This window comes from Anser anser (assembly GCF_964211835.1).
Source record: "Anser anser genome assembly, chromosome: 3".
NCBI lineage: Eukaryota > Metazoa > Chordata > Aves > Anseriformes > Anatidae > Anser > Anser anser.
The window spans coordinates 94,096,122-94,122,908 of NC_139722.1; the positions used below are offsets into that span (position 1 = coordinate 94,096,122).

The 26,787-nt window shown below is 38.1% G+C and overlaps 2 long non-coding RNA genes across 4 annotated transcripts in view; one reads left to right on the forward strand and one right to left on the reverse strand.

The window, feature by feature from the left end:
- Positions 1-26,787, forward strand: part of LOC310897958 — a 54,703-nt gene that overhangs the window by 26,048 nt on the left and 1,868 nt on the right. For all 3 annotated transcript variants that reach the window (XR_014582854.1, XR_014582855.1, XR_014582856.1), the window contains exons 3-4: positions 4,355-4,440; positions 4,693-4,805. This is a non-coding gene — a long non-coding RNA (uncharacterized lncRNA). The remainder of the gene's footprint in view (positions 1-4,354; positions 4,441-4,692; positions 4,806-26,787) is intronic.
- LOC310897960 lies at positions 746-26,785 on the reverse strand. Its single transcript, XR_014582859.1, has 3 exons — positions 21,881-26,785; positions 5,300-5,535; positions 746-2,943 (listed from the first exon to the last, which is right to left on the reverse strand). It is a non-coding gene; the product is annotated as an uncharacterized lncRNA (long non-coding RNA).

The window sequence follows — 26,787 nt, forward strand, 5'->3', positions numbered from 1 at the left end:
TGTACATGTATAAATCTGGAGGAAATCCACTTATTTGAGTTAGAAGGTATTTTGCAGTTTCTTCATAGAAGTGAAGTGATCCTGCAGGCATTTATCTTCACTTTAGCTCCATGATTTGTCTGATGGAAAGAACAGTTCAGGTGCAGACAGTGGGGGTAGAACAAAATCATGTTCTCTATTACCTACACATCTCTAATTTCAAGCTCCAATTTTTGGAAGTAAAATAATTTGGCCCCCCACATGGTATCTGTTTCTGGAACTTATTATCTGCTTTGTTAAGTTCAGATGGCATTCAGATAAGGATAATTTAATTAGACATCTTAGTAATCATACATGCATACTTACTACCACAGCAGGGGGTGGCTTCTTCAAAACAAAACCCTTCACATTACTTAGGACAGCATGTTTTTCCTGAAAGCTTTCACATTGTGTGCATGTATGTTTATATCGCCTCCTTTTTCTCTAGAGTTCATATCACATGGTGTTTCCCCTTTGAAGATTTTTATATTGTTTGGGAATATCCCTACCTAGAAAAACTTCCTGTTCTTAGGAGGTGTTCCTTTGAGAAAATGCTCATTTTACACTGATGCTCCACTTTGAAGATGTTGATAACATCGGGGGGTTGCCTCCAAACCAAAAAGTTTCTCAAGCCTGGGAAGACATTTCCCTGAGATTGTGGGGCATACATGCAGATGACATTTCTTTGGGAATCTGCCCGTTGCATAGATGTCCTCGCTCACTCTGTGCTGTTTTGTGGTTTAAAATATCGTCATATTTTCCATCTGAAGAAGAGTGTGTTTACAATTGTTCCATTAGGAATAGCTTGAGAATGTGTTTAGTGTCAGAGGTACAAAATAAGTGGGAAATGGGTTTCTGTCTTGTGTTGCTTAATATTTTGCCTGTTCACGTATTTGAAGATGTCTTTCAAACCCTGTCTGGCAATTAGAAACAAATTGATGTCCAATAGACGAACTATTTAAATGAAATTTCATATAACTGCTGAACTTTGGGGTGAAAAAGAAAATAAATAAATAGGTAAATAAATTGAAAGTGAAATCCAGTTTCAGCAAATAGTCCATACTTTGGAAAACAGCCAATATAAAATCTTTCTGTAAACTTTTCTAACGTTTTGAGTGCTTGAAACCTGTATTTGAATTCGAAGCTACAGCCAATATCTGAGTGAAGGAGCAAACCTGTTGCACCATAAACTTCATAAAAGTGATTATATAAACCTGAAACAACTTATTCAGGAGAAAATGGCTTGCAAAAGAAGCAGAAGTGAAAATATTTAGGTTTGGCTGAAGTAGCTACAAGTTTGATCATTATAAGTATACCATGCAAGTAAATAGCTTGTGGGTGGGTCTAAAGCCAATGTGAACCTTTATGTGGAAAATACTGCCTATGTGGGTATGGAAAATAGCCTATTTAAACTATAATTATACTGAATATGTGCAAATAAAACCCAAATAAAACACCCATGTAGAAAGCATATTTCTTTAATATTTCTCTGGGTATCTTCTATGTTATTCTTCTCATGGTCTTAGGGCAGACAGGATTATATTGTATTCATATTAATAGGTTGAAAGTAAACAGTATACAAAGAGGTAAAATATCTTCTTAAAATACACATACAAAATAACAGTGGAAGAAGAAAGATGTGTAACCAACATTAGATTGGATCTAACAGACTGTTACAATTTGTTGATTCAGTTCCCTGAGTAGGAGGCTTGGCTGGAATTACCGACTCCTTTCTTAAACAGGTCAGCAAGACTGTTTTAAAGAGAGTCACTGGCGCATCAGGAAATCTACTCACTTCACTTAGGATTGGTTTGGGGATGGCATTGCAACCTGTCAACTAAATTTCTGTGCAGTAGCTGGTTGGGGTAGTAGGGCTGAACTCGAGACATACTGAATTTTGGGTCGTTTCATTTTTGCTTGTGCCTTCTCACATTGCTCCTGTTCCTAGTGCTCCCATGGCAGGAAGAGAAGAGACCTGGTGGAGTACTCACTGTACTGGCTGTACTCTGTTTTTATTGTCTCTTGTGCTATGGGAAGCCACATCTGTGACCTTGCAGCAATTTCTGGTTGTAACACATAATAGCTTGAATAGACAGTATGAACTTGTTCTGCTAGCTTTTGTAGTGCAGGATCAGGCCCTTGCTAGGATTTACATAAGCCTAACAAAGAACAGAGTAATCATGTAATTAATTTCATGCAAACTTTTCAGGTTATGGGTCAGACCTCTCAGATGTGCTCTGGAGCTGTGTTTGTCCAAGTGGTGTAGGTCTCAAATATGACATGCACAGCACTAATTAGCTGCTGCTACATAATAAGCATGGAAAACAGTGATGGGAAAACTTAGTGAGGTAACTCATTTTACAATACTGCTTCCATTTTGCTGTTACTTCTTGTTGTCACATTAACTTCTGAAGGCACAGCTATTAAGCATACAAGAGCAGAAATTAGTATTTGCAAGATGCAGCCTATATAATGGTAAAGAAGAATATTCTCATGTCTACTGCAGATCAATGCTGTTTCATCCTCATTCTGCAGCAAAGCTGTTATCCTCCAATGAATTATTAAAAAAAAAAAGCTACACAGTATCTGAACAATCGTAATAATTCAAACAGTGACATGACCAAGAAAGATACAAGATGTGAATGAGCAATATCTTATGATATGAACTACTTGACTGACTGATAAAGAAACCCTAGAGCCATTAGTACCCATAGTGGCACTGGTTTTATGGTATTTGAAGGATTGACATACATACTATTCCCTTCTTAGAAAACTACTGCAGTTCATTCATTTATTCCCATGTTCAGTGAGTGGAATATTCCTTCTCAGCTTCTTTCACATCTGTGGAGGATGGTGACATCTCACACCATGAGTCCTTAAATCATTGCCTGTTCTCTGCTCTCTATGAGGACATCTTTATTTGTACTTGAAAAAAAAAAAAAAATTCTTTTACTGCTTCCAAAATCTTTACTTCTTGTCTTAATCTGCAACTTTTAAAAATACTTCACACCACATAATACCTAAGGACTGATAATACAAATATTTCACACTAATATCTATATGTTCTATTTACTTTTTGCCCCAATCCTGAGATATTCTGTCTCAAAAAGTCAGGAGGATTTAAGATTTTGTCCTTACTGCCTGATATAATAACCACACTTGCTTATGGGACATGCTAAATTTTTATGCTGGCATTGCAGATGCTGTGGCTTCCATGTGTTTATGAGATGTGCACTTTCCATGGCAAGGAAATGGTGGTTCATGGAGTGAGCAACAGTGGGCAGATTTATAGAGGACCTTTGCATCATATCATTCAAATGATGTCACTGGATAAATGGTTTACTTTTTGAAAAAGATGCTATGTATCATTGTTGTTTATGAAAGACTTTGAATGGTTTACAAAGAGGGAGTTTCACATTGAAACCTTTACAGTCTAGGTATCTTCCTCAGACAACCACATGGGCAAAAGCTTTTGAAAGAACTGACAAAATGAAGACTGGGGAAATTTTTCTGTCCTGCCCTATTCCATAGGCAAAGCTAACTCATCCTAATGCTCCTTTCAGACGTTAAAATTTACTAACGTTTCTTGTGTTTATCACAAAGCAATATGTGGGGTCAGTCACAATTGAAAGAGGAAGAATCTAAATGTGAATTCAGGAAAATGGTAGCTCACAGGAAAAATGAAAAAACAGAGTTAGGATGACTGACTGGTGAGATGTGCGCAGGAGGTCAGAAATGTGATGCAGGCAGATTTTACATTAGGTTTGTAAGTGGAGGATGGAACGGTTAGTCTTGCATGGAGGACACAGAATATTCTTTTTCCTCCTTTGCAGCCTATTCTTCCCTCAAAACACGGAAAGTGTTTAGGAGTAGCAGAAAGAATTGTAGTTGTAAAGAAAGTGATTAGGCAATAACAGGGCACTGAGTGCCCACTCTCCACTCTCACAGTGGAGAACTCCACTCAACTCTTCGAAGTTATACAGATGTGGGTAACAGTGGTGTATAAAACCCAAGCAGAGGCAGCCTTGTCAATATCACAGTTTAACATTCTTATGTGGTTGCTACTGGTTCCAGATGGCAATTATATATTGGAGCAGAGAAACAGAGCTTCTGCTTGTCCAGCAGAAACCAACTGAGGGATTTTAATGGGAACATGTATTTCTACTGAAGTAAGTATGAATTCTGGCAACTAGAGCAACAGACACATATTCTTTGCTAGTGTGAATTGGCAAAGCTCTTATGAAGCTACAGCAACTCACACCAGCTGAGATTCTGACCTATTACAGTAGATTTATACAATAACCACCTCCTTATGACAAAGATTTCCGTATTTCAGAGGTGATAATATTGATGGCTGACTCATGGACAAGAAAAAAATGAGGAAGAGAAACTGCAACTTGCAACAAGAAAACTATCCCAAAGGTCAGTTCTTGGAAGCAAATAAATTATTGCTTTCAAAAGGAAGTCTAAGGCATGAACCAAAAGAAGACCTCTTCATCTGAACTTCCTGACTTGCTTTTGGTCTTTCTTTAAAGGCAAAAAAGTTAATGCAAAAGCTGATGTCTTCTTTTCTGGCTCTTCTGACACACCTTTCACTACCAGCATCAGATTGCTATCCAATAACATGTTAAATCAATGTGTCATGTGTGATTCTTACCATCTTTCTCTCCCTAGGAAGAAGTCATGCACAGATTTGTGCAAAAAGATTTTTTGATGTTTTCTTATGTGTTCAGAAGAGAAGCAGCGTTGGGAAATTTTCTTTTGAACTTGGAAGAGAAGCTAAAGAGGTATGTAGATGTTTCTGTTGTAACAGTCTTTCCTTTGAGTCTTACACTGTTTTCCAAAAAGATCTGTCTCCCACTGATACTTTAATTCTTCTGTAGCTTCTTTTGGATCCAGTCAAAAATTAGTTAAATAAACAAAAAAAAAGAATGAAGATCTAATGAGTCTGCTGAAAGCAGCTGGGTCCTGCCAATTTCATTTGCACAAAAATGGTGGTCCCATAAACAGTATCTTCACTTCAACTGATGGAAGCAGATAAAAAATAGAGTAATAAATAATAAATCAATGAAACAACTTTGGGACCCTCTTGCTGTTGGGGGTACCTATGTCCTCAACATCCATGAATCCGCAGATGCCTGTATTTCCAAAATGAGACCTCCTATACCACAGAAAGGTTGGCCCAGAACAATCCAAATCTTGATGGCACTTAGCATTTTTACACCTCTCCCATCCCTAAGCATCTTCAATATTTGCAGTACTGAATACAAATTATCCTCACCTGAAAGATTCTTTCAAATAGGCATCTGGAATACTGAACCATGTAGTCATTTCACCCAAGAAGGAGTAGATTGAGAATTCAAATATTTTCTCTGGTGTTTTGAACTCATATGTTGTAGAGAAGTTTCTCAAGCACTAGGGAAGAAGTTGTTCTGGGATTCAAGGTCTCCTTCCATTGACTTTTTTTTCACTTTTCTAGTATAAACAGTAATTAATCCAGACATGGGTTCAAAGCACCTGAGCAAGAAAAAAAGTACCAGAGATTAACTTTTCCTGGTGAAACCATTTTTTAACAGATTTTATTGCACAAGCAACAATTTTTAAACAACAAAAAAAAAATCTAGTTTATGCCACTGACATGCAGTCCCACTTTCAGTTCTTCAGTATCCTGTGGAAAAAAGTTCCACAGGTTAACTGTGTGTTGTACTTTTTTTTTTTTTTTTTTTAAGTGTAGTGGAAATATTTTTGCTTTCCCTGATCTTCCCTAATAACATGTCATGGGAAGAAGGACCTCAGATTTCATGCTCACACAGACAGCTCTCCCCCACGCTAGAGAAACATAGAATTTAGGACTGAAGATTTAGGCTTTTTTATGTATTTGTATTCAGCATTTTATACTTCGTTTTCTATTCCTTTCTCTATAATTGCAAAGATTCTACTCATTTCACTACTGCTGCTAAACACTGAGCTGACATTTTCATTTCCATTGAACTACCCACAAGAACTACCAGGACTCTTTTTGAGTGGTAATAGCTAATCTAGAGCTCAAAAGTGAGTGTGAGCATTTAGGATTCCTTCTCCCATGCATATTACTTTGTATTCGTCTTTCATAGGCAGTCTTATTACACCACGACCATCTATCAACCCTACAAATTCTCTGGCAGAATATCTGCATCTAACACTAACATGTTCAGAAAAAAAAAGGAATTTATTACTGTTTTTTTATATCTTTAGTGTGTTGTTCCTTACAATCTTTTTGGTCTGCTTTAGTGTGAGTTACCATTTGATTTGCTAAAGTTTATGTTCTCTTCTATTTTCCTCACTGATCCACATAAGCTCCACAATTTGAAGGATTTCTTTTTACCCCAATTAGCTGTCCTTACAGTATTGTACAGTTATGCTGCCTTTTTTTTGTGTGGTCCTTTAAGGCTTGGTTTCTGAGGTTTCTTTGGATACGTAATGTACAATTACTCTGAGACTTTAATAGTGTGTATAAACATGGTATCTGCAAATTTTTATTCTTTTGGTTGCTCCTTTTAAATTCCACTTTAACAAGATTTCTCATTTTTATGTATTTCCCCTTTCTGAAGTTACAATTTTGGCTGTTTGCTCCTGTAGGAATGTTGATTTTAAGTGCTTTATGATCATTCTTAAAGTAGTCCTTCATTTTGAAGCAGGTCCCATGTATTGTTTAGGCATAAATATAAAAAATCACTTCTCCCCTCGTGGCTTAGCCTGCCAGTTCTTCCAGGAAACAGTCATTTATGGAAACTAAAACTTCAGTCTTGTGCCACAGACCTAGCTGTATAATTATCCTGCAAGGATACCTGTAGTGTTTCTGAAGGGCTTTCTTAGGAAATGGTGTACAATCAGGTTCTCTGAAGACCTATGGAGAGTGCTGCATGATATATAAAGTTTTCCCTTGTGAATTTCCCACATTCATCAGGCTGCTGCAAAAGCAAATGTCCCTTCTCAAAGACATGGGTTATCATCTCCTCTCGCACTTGGTTTCATCAAAATGGAATAGTTCAGTACCAATAGCTGAACAGTTGAATTAACAACTCTTAATTTTGGGGGTCTTAGAAACCATAAGAAAGTTCAGGTATTCTGGTTCACACTGTTTGGCTAACTTCCTAGCTGTGCTTTGGGAGTTATTTCTTCCTGCAGTAGACACTTAAAAATGGTTCAGCAAAGTCCCTGCGATCATTGACTCTGACAGGGAATAACCTTTATGCTTCAAGGCACCATTTTGCAATCATCTCCCATTAAATATTTTCACTGTGGCTCATGATCCATAATGCAGTTGACTAACTTGGGAGCCAAGAAGACTGTGACCTAGAGATTTTGATACAGCCCAAGTAGGGAATTTTTTTGTCCTTTTGAAGTTTCATCCTCATTCCAAGTTGATTGGTGATACACAATCTCATCACATCAGTTGTTTCTCCCCCCCCACCCCAGTAACTCCCTTCTCTCTCTAGCTCCTAAAGACTCTGGAAAGATTTGGGATAAAAGGCACATGCATAGCCCTTAGCAAACCTGCTCAGCAACATCTGGGAGCCATGAGCTCACTGGCCATCTTTGGCTTTGCCAAAATTAGAAAGTAAAAGAGGGAGATGTTTCCTATATCTGTGGCTGGTCAGCACATCCATACACACAAAGGCTCTTATTTCCCAGAAAAGGCTGCCCACAACCACATTGTCTCTGGGGAATGGTCCCTGGCACACATGATGCCCTGGGACCAGTCATTCTCTGAAGCAGAATCTCCTCCTTACTCAGCCACCTTCTAGCTTCACGGCAGCAGCCAGCCTTGGAGGTGTGTGGCTTGCAAGGACCACTCCTGCACCAGTAAATACTGCAGCAGCAGTTTAGATGTCCTTGCTACTGACACATAAGTCCATCTCTTGTCTCGGCCTGCAAGCCACTGGTTGGTGTCAGTTACCAACTAACACATAAGCCTTTACAGGCTGTTTCACATACATCATATATACACATCATACATATACAGCATATGTATGTGTGTACCTCATGCAGTGTTTCAACTTAAGTGAGTAGTTTCTGCACTAAATCCTATCTGTGAATTAATCTAGACTATTCTCAAATCCTCAGGACTTCAGAAGAGATCATGTGAAGTGCTTGAGGTAAAAAATTCTATAGTGTTTCTATATAATATATTTTATATAAATCTATATATTTATATATAGATTTTATATATATTTATATTTATAATTTTTATATATATATACATTTCTATAGTGTTTCTTTACTACCTTAAATAGATTGACTTTTCCCTGAAAAGCATTTTAATCAAAAGAGTAGTAGGTTATATTTTCTCTTATATTATTTTCATCCTAAATTTTTGTCCATAATATTGGGGAAAGAATGTTTGTATAGTATGTTGTAGAGCAGACATCACACAAATTAGTCTAAACAAAAGCACAGTGATGACATACTACTTCTTTTCCTTATTTATGCTAACAGAAGTTATTAATTTTAGACCTAAACAGACAATATGCATGTTCTTTGAGTCTGCTTTACTGCAGGCACTTTTTTGTTACACACGACTATTAAATTTGCAAATTGCTCAGAAACTTCTGCCAAATTGCAATCAAGCAGTTGAAAGAACATGGCATATCTAATTGGGTATCTGCAACAACAACAACAAAAAGATGAATGTTTTCTCTGTGTAGATATATGTTTGAACTTGTGAGGATACCAGCTCTGAGCAAACTCTCCTGTATGTAGTTTGCAAAAGGGCTCAGAAAGAGTCTTGATGTCCATGGGCTGTAGAGAGTCATCTCGGTTGGTCCAATGGCTCTCCATTCCAGTCTTTCATCTTATAATATATAAACTCTGCTACTGCTACTCTGCAGAGTCCTGTGGAAATGCTCCTTGTACCATAAGATTTACTGAGGAACAGGGATGAGGATGCAAGAAGGAAATGCCAAGTTCTCTGACAAAGAGGATACTACTGCCTCTGTATGGCTGCAGCAGCAGAAAAAGACATTTCCCCTCTCTTACCTAGCAAACCAAGGAGGCATAGACTGCACTTCCAGTGTGTTAGTACTTGTCCACAGATTAAAAGGATTTCTTACGTGTGCGCACATACCCAAAATCCTTGATAGGACTGTGGCTGATATGCACTTCCTCTTCCAGTTGTCACTAACTCATTACAAGTACTGGTTGAAATCTGGGAAAATTAGTTGAACACAGGCTGTGGTAATGAAATATTGAAGCTCTTCTATGTGTCTTGATGGATTGTATTTCATAACATTCTCTGCTACTCTCTTCTAGATTTAAAAATATATCAGTGTGGAATAGTAGGATACAGAAAAGCTTCTGGGTTGGTGTAGGCAGAGTCTTCTAGGCTGCTCATAGAGCTTCTTGGTTTGTTGTCTAAATGTGCAGTATCTGTCCTCAGTTTATTCCACTGATGCAGTTTCAGAGGCTAGGAATGACTGGAAGGGGTAACAGTCTGCCTGAACAAATCTTTGCTGCAACTTGCATCCTTGTAAGAGGAGGGGATTGAACTGAGAGTGTCAAGGAAAAGGTACTGATTAAGACCAGGAGTCTGATGTATTCTATTGCAGCCCCATGTAACCAGTGGTATAGAACTGTGAGCTCATGGTTGGAGACCGGATTTTTAGCAGTGACTTCTGACTCTTGTGCTAAAATGTGCTTTGAATCAAGATGTGCAGATATTTCTTTTAAAATTTGGAGCTTATCAAATGGTACTGTAGATGCTAAGGGGCCCCAAGGCACTGTGGCTTCCAGAACAAGCATCATTTGGAAACTGGTAGATGGGTTCATTTTGGATTCATGGACTCATGTCTCTTCATCTGCCTGTACATGCACACCAAAATGTCTAGAGCAGTGTAGAGACTTTAACTATGCCAAAGGTATAGCAAACTATCTGAAAACTATCAAAAAATTATATATAAAAGCAGACAAACGTTTTCTACTACACCATGTTCTTTGGAAACAACTATGATAATAAAACATGAAAACTTCTGTAGCTTGCTGTTTAAAACATATTCATTATTTGTTATTAATACTATCCTGTCCTATTAAATAGCCATATCAAGACTTGTGCGTGGTTAAAATTAATCACAACTGGATTGTGATTTAACAACTGAATGAGTCATAACAATTAAATTTTATTATTTTGTTATTTTAAAGCACAAATCAGGCTTATTATAATTAAAATGCAAATAATTTTCCATAGGCATGTGCCAAAATATGGATATTAGTTAAATCTTAATGATTTCCTTCTGAGTTAGGATTTTATTGAGGGTGATACTTAGGTCTCGTGTTTTGTTCATTTCTCAGTCACGGTCTTCAACACTCAGAAGGAAATCAGCACAGACAGAAAAACTGAACATTGAAGAGACTTGTTCATGGCTTCACTTTACTTTCTGGTCAATGTCCAACTTACAGATCCTCCTTGCTGGTTGTGTGATCTTGCATGGTCTAACAGGAAACTAATCATTGGGCCCAGAGGTTCAGTTTCGCAGGTCCAAGTGGGGAGGTCTGAACACTAGGAACAAGCAAGAGGCCTGTGGCCACAGTCAGCCCGAGCACCCTGAAATACCAAGTCCTGCTCTCAGTGAGTAATAGATGAGCAGAACACCAGCACATATGATTGAAGCTCTTGCTTTTTTTTTTTATGAAAATAAAGCATACTTTCCAGTGACTTCTACATACCTCACAGTGGGATATTCAGGGACTCTGAGGACTGAATGGGTTCAACAGCCACAGAGGAAAAACAATAATATGGGTAGAAGAGTGGGCCTGGGGCAATGTAACTGTCATCCTCTGCACCATCTTAAAACCTCCAGTACCTCAGACCCTATGTGGAGGTGCAGCAGTTAAAGCTTTTACTGAGCCAAGAGTTGTGTGCATTGCAACTGAAGATCAAACTGTGGTCTGCTGGTAGTACAGCATCTCTGGCTTAGATACACCCAGTTGCAAAAATTAGCGACATTAAAGCTATTTGACTTTGGAATAATATTAACAAAGAAAGAGATGCCAATAATGGTCCACAGCTGCAGAGAGAAGAGGTGGGAGAATTAAGATTTAGGTCAGTAAAATAAACACTGTTACCATGACAGACTAATCTCATCCAAGTAACTCTTTGCTTGTTTTTTCCCTAGCTTTTTGTAACCATGAGGAAAAATGCCAGCAGTTCTCTCTCACAGAGTTTACAAACCACCTCCCTTCTGAACTCCCTCAACAAGGGAAAGAGAGGACATTCCCTCACTTCGTTTGAGTGACTTTTTTTTTTTCCCTTCAGTAATCTTCTTTTCTTCAGTAGAAATTAGTATGGGTTCAGGTGCTTCCCTGGAGGCGTGGTATCTCCCTCTGAAGCTCCCTGTGAGCCAGGAACAAGGAGCTGTCACAACAGCAAGGTTAGCATCAACACCAGAATAGCAGAGCTGTCTTGTTAGAGATCTGTAGCCCCTAAGGAGTACTGAGCATCCTCAGCTTCTGATTCACCCTTTGCGGAATTAGTCTTATAATATTTTTAATGGGTATCCATTCTGCTGCAATGTATAGGAGTGCAGTGACCCTTAAATGTCACCGTCTAACATTACTTTATTCACTCTTAATGAAACTAAAGAGGGCTTAGAGAGGTTTGTGCCCAAGAGCTGTTCACTGGAATTGCACCTTTCATTAACTGACTTTGGAGAGATGAAATAAAGTGAACTTTTTGAAATATTTTGATATTGGATACACTGATTTTGAGAGCAGCAAATCCCTCTGGTTCAGACCCCAAATACGGGCTTCTGATGATTAGGATATAAAATGAACTGTGAAATCCTATATGTCTAATATCCCTTCCTAATGCAAATCAAATTTGTTACCCTGCCAAGTAGTTTGATCCTACATAGCATAGAACAAGGCAGCTGGCAAGCAAGAGCTTACATTTAAAAGATGAAATGTTGGCGGTTTAACAGAATGGCCCTTTAATGCTGGACACCCATGTATAAAGGTGAATGAATACAAAACGAAAACTTACAATAGTCTCATTGTGTTCAAAGAACAAAAGGACAATACGACAGTTGCCAGGATGTACCAGAGAGTAGGACTGAGATACACCTTTCAGTTTTGGACTGGCTTTTAGATACAAGCCCTGGCTAAAGTTTGGGAGCCCCAATTTTAGAGTAAAGGAACCCATCACAGAAATCTACCGTCACAATGTGTCAGGTAGTCTGTAATCTAAATGGGCTCCAGGAGTTTAAAATACCACTTTGATTTGAGAAGTATTCAAGTGCTGCTTATGACATCTGAAAACTTAGAATCACCAGGGCACTGACTTACATGACTCTTGTTTTCTCTATGTATGTTTAGTAAGGGGAGCCATCTTCCTGCAGTTCTGCTTTACTGCTCAGCTAGATGCAGGGAAAAAAAAAAGTATATATGAAGTCCTCATTGAACATGTTTCTTAACATGTAGAAAAATAATGAATTTAAATAAAAACCCTCTTGACCGGTTTCTAAGATTTGGACATATATTGCTACAAAGAACATAATATATTAAATCCCTAACTGCCAAACCTTTGCTGAAGATCACATAGAGTCAGAGAGGATTTTTGTGTTCTAATATTAAAGGAAAGATTGTTCACTTTGGTGAACTGAAGAAACTGTACAAGAACAGTTTATCCATGTAAAAATATAGCCCACAGATTGCTGCCAAGGACAGCAAGACCTATGTTGATCTGGTGAGTAAGTCCTGGTCACATATGCTAAGAGTTGCTTGGGGAAGCTATAAGTTACATACATAATTTTTTTTAATTAAAAGCTGCGTGAAATTCGATGCCAAGTAGAACACAATTTAGTCATTAAAACATCGTTTTAGTGACTAGTTATAATATCCTGAAAGGGACTGCTAAGGGAATGGGAAAAGGGGCAGGGGTTAAGGCTTGGGGGCGCTAATCTGAATTAGAACTATAATTTTAGTACTTTTACAAAATCAAATGTCCGTTAATAGCAATTAATTATTCCAAAATAATTATTCCAAAATTTTAAAAGGGTGGGAGAAATCTTAGCCATGTGGCACTAGACTTTTTCAAAGGCCTCATTTTCTTGATAGAGCAGGGATAGGATTTCACCAGGGCACATGCATTCCCAATTCCACTGTACTTCTTTGCAGAAAAAAGTTTTCTTTCTTCAGATATTCAGACAACAGGTCCCAGAATAATTGCTTGCCATCAATAAGAAGCTGCTTCTTGTCCTTGTTTCCCTGTTGGTCAGTTGCACCAAGGGGAGCAAAAGAACATGCAAGATACCTTCTGAGTAAGCATTTGGGGTAAATGCTGAAAGAAAATATCCAAAAGAATGGATCCAAAATATCCAAAAGAATGCTCTCGTAGGTGAGAGAAAAAGCAGTCTACATCCCGTTTTGAACGGCAGGGTGTGTCCTTCAGACTAGTTCTGGAGAGGCTGCTCAAAGTGTGAAAATACCCATCACAATACTGCCTGTTTTGTTGGGGGTTACCAGAGACGAATGACTTATTTTTTAAGCATACTTGGGGAAGAGATCTATATCATTGTCTAACATGGACAGTTGTTGCTTTGTAAGCAGAAGAGAAGGTATTTGAGTGACTCCTTGCTTCATCTCTCTTCTTAGATGTAAATTGGACTTATGTTGATTCACATTTATTTACTTTTGTTTGCTTGTTTGTTTATTTGTAAAGGGGCTGTGTGAGAGAAGAGGTATGTATAGACTGCATGCCTCAGCTGACATGTCTATGTTGCTCCACTGCTGTTAGCTGAGATGCTGCTTTGGCACAAAGGGCTTAACCTCGTGTACTCCGCTTTTGCGTATTCATATGAGGACCAGTTGACTCTTAACTTCCTGTATCACTTTCCTGTTTGAAAGCAAAAATTAAAAGAAAATGGAGGTGTGGAACACCACAAGGGGGTCCTGGTAACTTCACTACACTTAGCATACTCATCTGATTGTTCTCATACATGGCAGGAGAAATAACTGTGCAAAGTTGTCACTTACCTGATTGAAAATGGGTGAGTTGTATTTTGGTGAATAAATTTTCCTACCTTTTTCCTAAGGTAGTGACATTTAGAATAGAAAGCTACAGACTTGAGGCTAGAGTATGTATCCTGCTTTAATCCTGCTGAGCCAAAGGAATAAGAAAATTGATGTCTTTATTTTGTGATTTGTTTATAAACTTGTCATATATTCTTTGGTAGTTCTGTGAAATTATCAGATAACTAGTAAGTTGACAAACAACTACCCAGAAAATAGGTTAACAGTACAACTACCCAGACAAACTGTAGGTTGTCAGTAGGCGGTTCAGTGCTAGTAATCAAAATTTGAAATTGATTAGAGCAATTCTTAGAATCATCCTCCTGATAAAAATGTTTAAAATTAGGAGTTCAGGAAATGGTCTCTGATAATGTCTTTCAAAATTTGCTTAACTTAAGTAGTGTTTGTCTTTTCTGAGAACACAAAATAGTTTGAACAAAATCATAGCAGAAGTGTTTAAAAATGTGAACAAATATTCATAGACAACTTTTTTTTCTTTTTTTCTGGAACAGTTGCCTAGTCCTGCTTTCCTAGATGGTGGTTAACTCTCCTTCTTCACAGAGAAACAGCACCGGGAACCTGCTGATTCTCTTTTCACAGTTCTTGGATATGTAATTTCACACTTAGAGAAGAAAAATTGTGTGAAATGTTGTAACTGACATTGTCAGTCAGCAGGAAACCTGAAAAGAGATATTGAGATTGAGCTGTGAAAAGTGACAACAGTGGAGCAGTACATTTTTATGTGATAGATAGAGCTGTAGGGCGCAGGTCATTGCAGCTTGCAAGGGGCAATCTTTGTGTTACCGATATCCCCAGGGCTGCAAAGTCTGAGTGCCATGCTTGGAAAGCTGATGGGCAATTTGCTAATGCAGCAATCTGAACACAAGCAGAGGTAGCATAAATGTGTGGGCCAAAAAGCAATACACAATATGTGTATCATATAGACATATTTTCCTCCTCATTGGTTGTTCTAGTATCATACAGTGGATATTTGTAAAAAACCGTTTTGTACACACAAATGTAAAAAAGCCATAATGAGATTTTAAAATGGAAAGTTCTACTGCCGAGAACACTCTTTTCTGTTAAACTATGGTTATTCGATCAATAGTACTGCACGAACTTTATATCTGCATGGCTCCTCAGGTATTTTACACCCACTAGAAATTAGTTATTAAATACTGAAAGGAATAAACAGTATCTTCTCATTTGTGGAGCAGCACTTGGAGACCTTCCTTTGTTTCCCTTACTGTTCTGTAACTTTGCAAGTCTGAATATGGGAGGTACTTTTCCTAAATCTTCCCAGCTGAACACATGAATTATAAAGCTGTTTTAAAAAAATAAAATTAATAATAATGACAATAATAGCAATAGTAACAGTAACAGTAATAATAACAAAATAATACAATTACTTTGAAATTTTTTCAATTCTACTGAAATTTAAAATGATTTTATAAAATCATGTTGATTTCTTTTAATTTCTCTTTACAACTTCTTTTCACATTTGAAGATACTGTTGATATATTGCATTTTGTCACCTTTAGGATAAAGTGTTTTGATTTTTTCCATTTCAAATCACTTTTCATTTTGAATATTTTATAATTATAGCATGCAATAAGAAATAATTTCATTGTAAATACATTTTGTTAAACTGTTAAATGTTAAACATTTAGTCAGTGTGCAGTTTTCATAGCATTTTCCTTTACAGAAATTTAGACATTTTCTGGTTTCACATGAAGATAAATTTGGAAACTTCAGAAGTATTGGGGAATGAAACAAATTATCCTCCAGTCAGTTTTACTGTCCAGACTTGTCTGGACCATTCCCACAGATGGTGATGCCGAGAGGTTCTTCAGCTTCTTGCTCTGAAAGTATTGTTGTTTCTATATTGTGCTTTAGTCAGTAACCTATGTTGTCCCTGGCATTGCCCACTTCAATTTCTTCTGAGCTCGATCCACATATTAGTACAGAATTGAGAGAATAAGAATAATTGCTCCTTTTTTAATAACACTTCATGTGTTTATGAACAATCATGCACACAAGAGTTATTTTCCAAATCATTGCTTATTTTTGTTGTTCCCTTCTGAGTTCTCCAATTAGTATGTATTTCTTTTTTTAATGTGGTGTTCGTAACAGCATGCAGTGCTCCAACTGAGGCTTATCAAGTGAAGTAGAACAGAATAATTACCTCATTTCTTTTACGCGTGACATTCTTATTAATGTGACTCAATACAGAGCATTTGCCTTGTTTTGCCACAGCGCTGCATTGTTGATTCATATTCAAATAATTAGTCACTCTAAATCCCCATACTGCTCTGTAGGCCTGTGTGCTAATACAGGCTATCCCACAGCTGCCAACAGGAGCACACAGGAGCTGCAATGCGGGTGCTGGGCACTGTACAAAAAAGAGATAGGTAATGTCTCTTCCTAACCAGACTGCTGAGCTCTGTACTCATCTGTGATTACTGTTTTTGCAGAAGATTTACGGTATTATAAGTACATCCCAATTGTAAGTGATTTCAGACTGCTGTCTCCAGTGTATAATACCTCATCATTTGTCACGTCTATCTTCCAAAAATAAGGATTCGCCCTTCCTTTCCACATGCATAGCCTCCAGAAGATGTAGTAAGAAGCATTAAAACAATGGAAATTGTCCTTGTCCTGAGACAAATATTACTGGAGTAATTGTAGCAATAATAAAATATTAATTTCTACTGTCATTCCAGCTGTGTCTCACAGCCCTAACCAAGGCCATGAGCAGTGCAATTGCAGAAAATGTGAATGCAAGAACTATGGTCATATTGGACATTGGGGAGAGGTTCTCTCTCCTGAAGACTCATGGGGTCATTGGCACCATCACTATAACTCTGTTTGGACCTCCTTCTTCATGCCTGGATTCAGGCATTCTTTTCCTGAACTGGTGATAGGTATTTTATATATCATATTATGCATCACAGAACATATTTTTCTTTAATAGCAGGCACAGATTTTTGCTATATGCCTCCTAGAAAAGTCTTTAGATGGGAGCAGAAGGCTCATGGTTTTCACTCTTCTGTGTTCAACAGGAGAGTAAGTGTCCACAAGATATGGTGATCTGTGCACAGATCTTTTTTTTCCCCAAATGATCCCAGGGCTTGAGTTCAGAGAATGACAGTTTTTCTATCCATATGGCTTTTGATGGGTGGCTTTAAACCCATATGGCTGCATTGGCAGGATCCTTGGTGAGGCTACTCTACCCCACAACCAAGTAAAAAAGACTTGAATTTTCACACTAAAGGCTCAGTTTTAACTTCCTTGCTTGGAAAGGACACACACAAACACACAGATTATGATCATGCTTAGTTCACCTTTCCAGGCAGGTTACTGTTTCCCTGGATCTACGGAAGTGTTGGTGTTAGAGGGACGCTAAGGTCTCTCATATAGGCTCACCTCCAAAAATGAGATAAAGAGAAGTAATTGGTCTCCCTGCTGTTCAGTTCCTAGCCTTCTTCTTGTGTGGTTTTATACATCAAAAGTAAAAGAGTTGCGGCCACTTTGGTCACTGTACCTGCACCTGAAGTGGGATAATCTACAGACATGGTTTTCTGGAATTTGGCCCATATGCCTTGAGGTAATGACTTGAACTTGGGTCTCCTGCATCCCAGGTGAGCACCTTGAATAGAAGGCTCTTATTGTCTCTTTCACACTGATCTGATAAACATTTAGTTATTTCTATAAAAGCAAAGAAGCTCCAACAAAGTAAACTTAATCTACAGGCCTAGGATATGAGAAACTCAAGAAGGGAGCCTTTTACTGAGCAGACCTCACAGGAACATGGTCTCACACACCTCAGAGGAGTTCTGCTTAGCCAGCAAGATATTTTTATTTTGTTTTAACTCCTTTTCTCCCTGGTTTTTATGAAAAAGAAAGATTTAATGAAAATGACTTATTTTTCTAAAAGTCATTCTGAAAACTTCTGTGTCATGTGTACACATAGCGTTGTTTAGCTAATTAAAGATATTCAGAAATAGTTCAAATTCATCCCCCAAATAAGGGTTTGTCTTAAAAATGGAATTTGGATGTAGCACATTAGATTTTGTTGTTTAGACCTAAAGGATCTTTGTTTCTCTCTGCCTTTTCTTCTAAAAATGGAAATTGAAGTACTTACAGTACCATGTGATCCCAGGAAGTAGAGCTTGGAAAAAATGTAAACCATTGTGCCATAATATTTTCATCTGGCAATATTACAAACTAGGATTTTCAAAGAGGTTTGAAGAAATACAGGGGACAATGTTTATTGAGTCACACATGAAAAAGTTAAGTACCTTAGATTCCTTTCAAAATCCTGGATGTGGAATATTTTACATCTACAAAGTTAACTGATTTACTAAGAAGTATAATACCAATTATAAAGTCTGCAAAATCTCTGAATGCAGGGTGCAATAGTAAGAAAAATGCCCCAGATCAATATCAAAAGAATTTGAGTTGTTATGAATTTGAGTTAGTAGTCACAATGTATTCTATGACTGGAAAGAAAAATGGCAGACACTTGTTCGATATGTTAGAAAGTGGATTTAGACTCCTCTGAGACCATGAATCCCGATAGGAGCATTGTTGATCTAAAGATGATAGAAAGATAGGACTAGGTCACATGCTGATGGAAATGAGCATAGTTTTCTTGACATTGGTGGACCTACAGTGATTGATTCCAGATGAAGTGATGAGATGATTTGGGTACGTTATGCCCTCCTGAAAGGCTGTTGAGAGATGCTGCAAGATCAGTGCTGGGATTGCTTCACAAGACACAAATACATGGTGCAACAGACTTCTCTTTAAACAGACATGGGAAGGAAGAAAGCAACAGCATCACACCCTGTGTTGACGAAAAGCAGCCTTTGGTGAAAAAAACAGTGGTGTGTTCAGTAGTCAGGAGTTTGGAAGGGAGGCAGTAAAGGCAATGCTAAGACACAGAGACAGAAAGAACACCAGTAAGTTAAATTAGAGCTTGTAGGTATCCGCGGCTTTCAGCATCTTCAGAAAACCCCTATGTGTACTTGCTTTTACACCTCTTTAGGTGGTCACTGAGGTTTGACTCATTGACTGCTTGAGTGTATTTGTCTGGGAACTGGATGAAGGATGAGATTGGCTCTAAAGGCAGCCTAGTTACAGCAGTAGCACAACTGAGTCAGCTTTAATAACTGGCTGAACCCAGCACTGCCTACAGTACAGCAATAGTCTCCTGGCACCCAGCATGGGCTGTAATACTGGGTCTAGACATCAAGTAAAAATACAGGCAGCTGGCTTGAGCCAGGGTTCATGGTGTTATGGCTAGTGCAGTAGCTAAGCTAATTCACCAATGCTCTCCCAAGTCATTTGTATCCTAACAATATAGATAGGCCTAAGCATGACTGCAGATACTCATCAGTGGTTCAAGGACTATCTCAACTATTTAAACATTTGGCAATGTGCTCCCTCTGGAAATTAAAGTAAAAAGCATTCATTGACTCTGAAAGCCTCAAAATTTTTAAAGTAAATCCCTCCTTATTTGAAATGGCAGTATCAAAATGCAAAGACACAGGAATCTTAAAGTCAATTTCATAGACTCGATAAAAACTGAAAATAGATTTTTACTATTTTTTTTAATCTTAGATCATCATTTACAGTATTTAAAGGTATCGCAGAGGTTTGACAGGTCACTTGGCTTCTTTATAGAGAGCTTCAAGCCTGCTGTCACTACTGATCTTTCATTATCCTGCATTTGCCCATCAGAAGAGAACATACAAAACTGTTTTCAGAGTAACTCATTTTGCTAATATTGAAACAATTGACCAGTAAACTACCCAATTAAGGCTATATTAACTGGGATATTTTATCTCACTCTTATTTTCAAGAGTCAACAATCCAAGTACAAGGAGACTAATGACTTAAAATTCAGTCTCCTGTGTTCAACTGATGGAGTTTTGTTCCTGGGCTACCTCCTCCTCAATTCATTCAGCGTGAATGGCAGATTCCTACATCGTGTCAAGTTTCAGATCACCATAGAAACAAACTAGGAGGCAGTTTCATTAATCATTTAGAGCACAAGAAGTCTAGGTCAGTCTGATTGCAGCATATAGAGTATCATCCTAGCGCCACATGGGACTCAGTTGATTTGAATTAAAAAAGATTAAGCTGCCCCTAGGACGCTCAGCATCATCAGTTTAAGTTCTCATGTAACAGTGGTCTCTGGAGCCACATGGATTAGGAGACTGAAGCTATGCATTTATTTTTCAGGGCTCAGTGAAACATTAGATGAGTGCAGGTGTCTGAGGGGAAAAAAGGACAAAGATCACATATAGTTTTTTAGACTTGTTGCTGTTCTTTTGAAACTGGAAACAATAACTCAGTTTTATTTCTCCAGTGACAGTTACCACTCTTTTTTGGCCTTGCAATGGTACATCTGTTATCTAATGTTTACAATTGAGATTTATAAAAATTTCATACTACAAACCCTAATTTTAGTGCAGAGCTGCAAGTTGGGCATAGAACAGTTTACATGAATGCTGACTTTTTTTTTTTTCCCTGATGGAGTAAAAAATGCACGAAATAAATACTGGTGACATTTTAGTTTTACTTGAATGAAGATTTATTGCTCCCAGGAAACTTACTTACAGGCAACTACAAATCAACTTGACTATGAAATAGTTGTATATGTATACCACAAAATGAGCCCCCCCCTTCCAAAGTACTCACCTTATTTATGGGTCTTTCCAGTACTTCAAAGACCTCAGTAACTTAGTCCAGACTGGTTTATTGCTTTGTAGAACTAAGACATTTCAAGGGGAAAGTTGTAGGTTACAGTGTATTAGGTCTCTCTCTTGGGCGGCTGAGAATCCCATGATGCTATATGAACTGTTGATCTAAAGCTTATTATAGCCTCACTTCCTACAGTATAATTCTTAAATCTTTTTAAGTTATACAGTACTGTCTTTAATCCCAAGCACTAAACCTTAAAGCAGAACTAGCTTTCCAAAAGCCAGAATACCATCTGTGAATATATGTAATTATGCTTTGTTAAAATGCAATTCACTTACTTGCACAGGTGGTCTACGACCTATATCAAATTAGTTATTTGAATTTTCAAAAAATGTTTTACATAGAAAACTCTGAGACCAAACTCCCCTGTCACGTATTCCTCATGGAGAAAAAAACAAGTCCCGTGTACAAAGGTACTCCACTTTACTTGAGAATCAAAACACCCCACCCTTTATGTTTTACCAATTTGCCTTCTGCTGGGCCAGTTACCTGAGCTGTGATAGTACTAATGTGTCAATGGTGAAGCCTCCTGTTACAGCATATCTAGGATATAAAATCAAAAGTTATTTTTTTCCTGATATGCTGTCATTTTTAAATGTATCATTCTGTGGTTTTCCAAGGAAGAAATGTCATTATACTCTGGAAGCATTTCTCCATTTTCCTAGCATGGTGCAAACTGACTGATTATTCCACTGGGAAGGGGAAAGTGGGTATTATCCCACATGGGGTTCCTGGCCTTTCCTGCTGCCCAAAGCCATCAGTGAGAAGATGGCTTCTGCATAGCTGTTTCTAGGCTGGTAGTCATGGCAGTATTGTTTTCTAATAATCTTGCAGCAAGATCAATTGTCCTGGCATATTAGTTAGTTTCCAAAACACTTCTCAACACAAAACACCAAAAAAAAAAAGTTTCACCTTCACTCTGCTATGTAAAACAAATAGAAGGCATGTCTGACTCATTACATTAACCGACTTAGTCTTATTTTTCTGTTAACTTCAGTGGTAAAAGTGTGTTCCTTTTTTACTGTATGTGGAGCTAGCAGAACATTACCTGCATTCCTGTAAATGGATCATCATCTGAACCACGTGCTTGTTCCCAGTCTTTCACAGCCAGGCATTACCAATACTTGACTTGAGCAATAAGTTGAAGATGCTGAGGCGTCACAAAGGATGTGAATCATTCTGTCAATCCTTTTTTTATTCAGCTATTGACCCATAGCTCTGGTTGAATTTGGGAAGCCTGAGGTCAAAAAGAAAAGCATCATTTTTCTTGTAAGACAAACATATTTGACTGAGAAAAAGTGAGCTAATAAAAATAGGGAAGTAATTTTTTAAAGTAACTTTTTAGAGTGCAGTAATTTGTCTAATCGTATTGCCCTGGAATATGATTACATGTAATGCATTCATGTTACACAGGAGGGAATACTCCTGGGAGGTAAATGATCCATTTCTTTTCTGTGCTCAACATATGGGTATATGTGAAAAAGAGGAAGGTCTAAACTCTACCAGTGCTCACAATCTATCGTTGATGGAGGACTAATTGAGTTGTTTGGAAATTTCTGGAAAGAAACGTACTAATTTGAATTTAGGTGAATACAGTTCACCCAATTTAATCAGTCTTGGTTACAGAAAATATGGGTATAAAACAAATCTCTCCATCCATTCATTAATCCATGCAAAATTCTTGGTCACTTTTCCATAACCCTCCAGTAGTTGCTGGTAGCAAGCAGAGATTTACTGGAGGAATTAAAGAGGCTTCATTTCTCCCACCAACAGCAGCTGTTCAGCCCTGCAGCCTTCCTGCGTAGGGCAGAGCTGCACCGATCCTTGGTATGTATGACTCATAGGAAAGTAATGAAAACTTGGGGCTAGAAGAGACCTCAGGAAGGCAACAAGCTGATACTGGAAGTGCTAGAGTAGTTCATGTAAGATCAGAACATAAGGAGCTGGAAGACACATCAAGGCGAAGCATCTGAGTGAGCCCTCCTGGATGCCGTAATTACTGGAACTCCTGTTTGCACAGCCATCTTCTCATGTGGTCTGGAGTGCTGCACAATGGTGGTGAGAAAAGCTCTTTCCAAAGGGAATGGTGCAGGTAATACATAAAAGTCACATACAAGAAATGCCAAACTATAGACTTGCCAACCAACTACAAGTAGATTGAGTTGTTCAGGAAACTTATGGGCTCCACAGATTTTCTAGGGACTGATTTTGTTGTCACTGCATTCTAGTAGCTGAGGTCCTGAACCAGAATTCAGAACTCCTCTATCATCCTGGATATTTAAATTCGTATATTCTAGGATTAGGCCCACACCTTGTTATAAATTGTAAGTATCATTTATGCATTTCTGTCTTGTAAAAGCCAAACGTATTTGGGTAGCTGTCACATTGTGCCTGGAATGTGATGAAAACAAGAGGTCCTGACTGCTTGCTGCTGAGGAGCTCCCAGGGCACTTCTCAAAGGAGCAGGGGTGTTAACCCTGATATCCTGGTCAAATTCCAACAAGGCTAATTATATCCCACTTACCTAAAACTCTGCCATACCTTCCCTGCTTGGTGTAAGGACTTGCTGTGTGCAGCAGGCTCTCTTCTGGTCCTTTTAAAGGCTATTGTCTTCCACAATAAGAATCTTTATTTAGGGAACAGCTGAAGTCAGTTTCATCCAATCAGGAATGCTACATAGGGTTACTACATAGGGTTTGAGGCAGAAAGACTGCAAAAGGAAGAGTAAATATACCATGATGTTGCAAATGCAGTTATGGACAGTCACTTGTGGGCAATGCTAATGGCCACAGTAACAGTATCCATCATGTTCTCTTATCCGGCCTTCTGCCTGAGGAGATTAAAAGCAGGATAAACGTGGGTGGGGGCCAGGTGATGAACAAAAGTGTGGGGGAAGAGTGGCAGAGGTGACTGTTCTCTGGAGATGAGAGCAAGGTGCCCACGGGGGAGCAGGAGAGGGTTGTGCTTCTTTCTGAGTCCAAATCCAAACTTCACAGTGAACTACAGTCTGTTGAGGTCACTTGTGACAGCACAGTCATTCAAGACTTTATAGTAAACGAGTCTTCCTGAGGATCTCAGGCCTACTTCTTTCATATATTTATTAAATGGTACTGAGAAATTATTATAGCTGTATAAAGCTTCAGTGGGATTGATCAATGGGAAAGAAAAAAGGGGGTTAAAATTTTGACTAAAAAGTAAATTATCAACTCTGAAGTTGCAATACTGCACCTTATTGTTTGTTTGGAAAGACAAGTGTACGTGTGGTGTGTAACACTATGGAAATGGCCACATAATAATCCCAGTGAGACTTTTTTCCTCGTTTAGAAATAAATATTTCCAGAAGGAAAACAAATTATGCAAATGCATCTCTGTCCATTTTTCTACTGGAATCTCATCTATCTCATTATCTTTTCGTTATCCATAGCCACCAAAATATCTTTGGAATGAACAGATATTACAGGTTTACCAAGCATTTGCCGGAGCAGACATAAAAGTGGATTTCCAGATTGTGGAAACCATTCTTAGTGTTTTTTTGCTCTCTTTCCCTGAAAACCAAATTTGCTTATATGTCTGCAAAAGACACTGCTACTTTGTGAGTCAGCAGAGCCACGTCCTTATAGCTCACCTTGTATGGTAGAGTCCTACATTCAAGGTTCTTTTCTGTCTGATACATATATATATACACATATATATATACACACACTTACATTACTTAGATCACTGGCAGCATAGTGGTTCTGTTATCTAGCAGAATTATTTCAGTGTGCCTGTAATATTTAGTTGAGGAGATGGAAGTAGGATATGCATTTGATAAATTAAACATGTGGGTGTGCACACAAGTGTATGCACATGACAGTTATTCCTGGTTTTAGAAGACAGGTGCCTCTGGCACAGCTAGCAACCTTAAAAAATGAGAATAAGGGCGCAGAGTCTTAAATGCCTCTTCCTGTGTCTCCCCAAACAGGCTGAGGCCATGTTAATGGAGAAGCACAAAGTGAACAAGATGACCTAGCAGATGGTACCAGGATGTACTGTACTTTTCCTAAGATAAATAAAGCCTGTCATCTTCAGCAGTATCAACAAACCCTACATATTCTTTAGAACATAATAAAATACAGTGTTATAGGGTTCCAAATTGCTATGTAATTCCATATTCTCTGCCATGCTATTAGGTTCCCTTATTTTGTTTAATATACCTAAATATTAATTATGTGAACATGGGATAAAATGCCCATTTATCCATCTCCTTTTCACTATCATAAATAAGAGCTTACAGTAAAACAATAGCATATAAACTCTGAACTGCTGCAATTTAGGACTTCAGATTTCAGATTTGTAAAATGTTTTTATCCAGCAGCAAAATTGCACTGAATGACTGAGTTCTTGTAAAAAGCAACAAAAACTTTTGATTTCTGCAAGGACTCATGGATTTTTCATCCCAGAACTTATGAACTGGGAAAAAGGATGAATGAAGATGATTTAGTATTTCTTTTTATTATTATTATTATTGTAGATGCTTTTATATATCAGGTAAATGAATCCTGCAGTTTCTGTGAGAAAAGAAAGCCCTCCTTCATGTTAGCAGGCAGAGAGACCATTGTTGGTTTGCTTAGGAACATGCAGTACACAAACTTTGGGTGAATTTTATGATTTTTTCTTGTCCAGAGAGAGAGCCAGTTTAAAGTTTCTCAGCCCTATCAGCAAAGCAGAATTTTACTAATCCTAGAGGAAAATTTTGTTTTGAAAGTCAATCATTCCTGTGTTGGAAGGTGAATTTACAGATGGGAGGCATGAGGAGGTTAATGCCTCTGCCCCTATCTAGCAACCTGTGTATTTAAAATCTTGTCCTTTCCCCAGAAGAACAGAGTTAGCTGTGCAAGCTAACAGCTAATCTCCTCCTCCCCATGCACAGGCAAATAGATGATTTGTTGCTTCTTTTTACAGGCTGTTGCCTTTCAGCTTGTTTATGACCTAGTGTAGTGCTGCCTCCAGGACCTTGTTTCTGGGAGTGACAAGATGTCCTAAGCACAGTAATGCTCATAATGGGTGGGTATAGAAAAATAATTCCAGACAGAAGGTTCTTTTCTAACCAAAATCTCAGCTCTGTAGTGTGTCCTGCATGGCCTGAGCCATCCAGTGACACCTGGAGCATCATTAAGCCACAGAATGGTATGAGGGACTACAGGCCCAAACAGTTCTTTGGTTTATACATGACTGCTCCTATGTCTGTTTTTTCTTCCTGTCTAATATAATTGTGTTATTATCCTTATGTATTTCTAATCCTTTTTGAATCCTGCTGTGCCCTTGATCATTCCTGAACTCGCCTGGAAAAGGGGATTGTCACAGTTTGATGTACTAGCAAGGCATTTAGCTAGGCTTTTCCAATTATCAGCTGGTATTTCCATTGTGTAATGGAAAGCATGAATGCATCTGATATTACAGCTCTGAGCTTAAGAGTAAACCCAGCTCATATGAATTGTCACAAATGTTACTATTGATAAAGTCAAGATGTGTAGAAATCAAAATGTACAATATATTGCTGAGTGAAGACTTCTACATCCCAAACTCTGGGTCAAGAAATAGAGCTATGCAGATGTCACTTGAAGCAAGGGCTTCCACTGCCCATTGCAATCTTTCCATCCTGAAACAAAAAACTTCTTGAGCCAGCCTTTTTTATAAGCTGAAAATCAGTACGGAACTATAGATCTATAAAAGCAGATGTGTAAATGGCATAAAAGAGTGCAACATGGGTGATGGATTAGTTTGTTGTTGTTGTTGTTTTGGTTTGGTTTGTTTTTGATCATGTTTCTCTCATATACTTCACGAGTTACTTCCACAGTCAGAAATGTATTACTTCAAAAAATGGCTTATAATTCTTGCATGTGACATAAAGCAACACTGGATTTTAAGAAGTCAGTTTTGAAGAAGGAAAGACGGAAATTTTGGACTTCATAT